The sequence below is a fragment of the Neoarius graeffei genome, chromosome 5 (genome assembly GCF_027579695.1).
Source record: "Neoarius graeffei isolate fNeoGra1 chromosome 5, fNeoGra1.pri, whole genome shotgun sequence".
Taxonomy (NCBI): Eukaryota; Metazoa; Chordata; class Actinopteri; order Siluriformes; family Ariidae; genus Neoarius; species Neoarius graeffei.
Window position 1 is genome coordinate 47,718,591 of NC_083573.1, and position 3,525 is coordinate 47,722,115.

Sequence of the window (3,525 nt, forward strand, 5' to 3'; positions counted from 1 at the left end):
ATTAAAACACTAAAGCACTGGAAGATCAGCTTTTTGCATTGTGAAGGTATAATTAATTTGTTACTGGGGTCCAACTGGACCCCAGAGTAAAGTTTATCTGTCTTTCATTTTATAATTGAATAGCACACTGAAAATTAACTTCTTTTATTTCTTTTATGTTCCATAATGAAACTACCAAGGCATTCCTTCTTGGGGTCCGTGTGGACCCCACTGCTGCAATAAGCACAGGCTGCAAAACAAAAGCCCTAAATTATTTTACAATTACTTTTTTGTTTTAAATTCTGTAAGAAAAGACCTAAGTTGTAATCCAGAATGTTTTACAGCTGCATGAGCTGCAAAAATCATGTATATAATGCCAATTTTTTTTTTTGTGGCGCTATAATTTCCTACATGTATGCTAGTTATTGCAATATTATTGCAATGTTATTGCATTTATAATACATCACTGATATTCAGCCATAGTGGATTTTGTTCTTCAATAAAGTTATGTCTGTTTGCTGCATTGATTTCAAGGTATTCCCTCCTGGGGTCCATACGGACCCCGCCTGGTAATTTGTGTATGTAAAACTGGCTGGTAGGATGAAGGTTGTGTTCTTTATGCCTTGGGCCCTTTAGTGTATTGCTGTTATTAATACAAGATGTTCTGAACAAAACTTATCTGGTGATTTTGTCTTTATAAGCTTTAATTTTAAAGAAAAGTATTGGGGTCCAAACGGACCCCACATGGTAAGATTAAGGTGTAAAATAGCATGGTAGGATGAGGGTTAATCGAACTGAATCTGTATTACCTCCAAACCTCTCCAATTTAGAACTGGAGAGAACCCAGTATCTGTCTTCTGAACAAAGAAGTATGTTGAGTAGTAACTTTGTTTGAATGCTCCTTTGTCCAAAAGAGAACAAAATTCTTGGGTCAGAACGACAACTTTGTTGGCAATGTTTTTGACTCTAAAACATGCCATTACCAGCCACTTCATGGGCATGGTCTGTCATACAGCTTATGTGGGCAATGAGATGCCTTTTAGTGATGTGAGACCATTGACTTGCTCTGCCTAAGTCTAATATGAGGTAGCTGGAGCTTTGTGGGCTGTGGCACTTGTTTGTAGTGAGGTCATTATGAGTCTGCTAAGTCATTATCAGTCTGTAGACTTAGCATCCTCATGTTCCTCAGATGATGAATGGGGAGGATGGACAGCAGCGCATTTGAAATACTTTGAGATGAACCAGACCAGGTGGAAAGAATGAAAGACGTGCCACTACTGAGTAAAAATGTAAAACGAATTTACAGACACAGCCAGTGAACCGTAATACAAACAAGGGAAGCCAGTCCAATAAAGTATCACTAAAAAAGCATTTTTAATACATAAGAAAATACACTCACCTTGGCAGAATGGATGAGAGGAGGCAAGCACCAAGTTTTGGAGGACGGGTTAGTTGTAGCGCCACATGGGACGTGGTGTACAAGTAAGATAGCTACATGCGAGTCCTATTTAATACTGGATCACATATCACTATACGGCTGTTGGAATGTCTCAGCATGTATACTGGTGCACAATAAAACATCCAAGTGATTCTTGCCATCACTGGTGGTTGGAATGGGTAAAATAGAGTTGTCTCAACCATTTTAAATCCCCAAATAACTTCATTAAAAAAATAAATAAAAATTTTAACTTTGGTTAATCTGATATCCATTCAACCTGTTCACATCAGACTCAGATTTTAGATTCAAATAAAATTATTACTGTTACTGATAAATACGGTCTTTTGCTGTTTCTGTGTGAATGAAATTTATGAAGTCTTTAGTGCTCACTGGATTATTCTCATTGATTTGAGCAGCCTGGCCATTTCTATTATAATATAATTAAGTTATTCCACGAAATTTAGTTGTACACGAGCTGATAGCCGACGAGGTGCATAGCGCCAAGTTGTCTATAAGCCATTTACGACGAGATTGAGTGGAATAACTGTTTTATTCTAGCCACATTCACTGGATTTTGAGAAACAGAGCATTTTTATTTTCATTTTTTTGCAAATTCAATAAAGACTTTCTACAAAATGTTCGACAAAATAATTTCCACTTAGAATGTAAACAGACTGGTGAAATGACAGTAGCAATTTGTGAAAAATGCTATAATAATTCTTGAAAAAAAAAATATGTTCTTACTATCAAATACATTTATTCCATTTTTTTTTTGCTTTTTTTTGGGGGGGGGGGGGGGTCTTCTTCTTTAGGGTTTTTTGGCGGTTGGCAAACCAACTTAAAAGGTGCATTGCTGCCACTGACTGGACTGGAACGTGGAACAGATGTGTGTGGGGGGGGGCGGGGGGAGACGATGATGACACTATTCTTTTAGCCATTTCTGTTTCTTTTAAATACTTGATATTTTTTGCGGTTTTGAGTAGAGTTTTTCTTTTGTCTTCGGTTGGTTCAGCAACACGCCCCCACCAGTTTTTTTCCCTCTCTACTCACGGTATATGAGCTGATATCCTAGTAGCAGAGTAGCCAATCAGAGCATGCATTTGCTCATATCCAGTGAATGTAGATAGAATAATATATTCTGTTATATTAGCTTGTTTAGTAGGCCACCAACAAACCAGCCATGTTCAAAGATTCAACTGTCTTTTTACACGTTAATACTAGATAATCAGTTCACTCATGCCAAACTGTCACTGGGCATGAACAATCTCTGGACTGTGTCAAAGAACAGCCGGATAGCAATACCTTTTGAATCCTTAAGACCATTTTAAGATGTGCCAATGTACCTTTTTTTTTTTTTAACCTTCACAGCAGCAAAATCTAAAATCACAAATAATTGCACTATTTTTGAGCTTTAAACCAACTACGTGGAGTGCAGCGGATCTTAGACGGCACAAAACAACCCTGTAGATTCAATTCATTGTAGTTTATCAGCCAGGTCACCAACTGGTCTTTAAAGTTAATAACAGATGACCCCCCCCACCCCACCCAAAATTACTAGAGATAAGACAAGAGTTACTCAAAACATGCACATTTACTGCAGAATGCGATTTTGAATGAAATGCAGGTAAGGAAATGTAGGTTGAATTGCATTATATATAAGAAATATAGCAGGTACCAGAAGTACATACATTTAAAAAAACCTAAACAAACAAAACAAATGCGATAAACGGTAGAAACATAGGACAGACATAATATTACTGTTGAGGAAATGAAAGATGTGCATACTAAACACCTATAGAGACATAAAAAAATAACTTATACGCCCCAAATAGAATTACTCCCTTTAAACACTATGACAAACTCCTCATCTTGCAAGCAAGTACACACATGCAGTTATAAACACACAGGCACGTACATGCACACATAGAAAGTACAGTATTACAGGTAAACCTGCATAAGTAGGATCGTTAAGCCTGGTTCTCAGGCTCGCATTCTCACGCTCAATATGGATAAACTTTTTTAAAATAGTCACATTATCTAAATTGTTCACCAGATTTTTTTTAATGCAGCTCTTTAAATACAAAAGAAAATGTGATAAACCACAAATG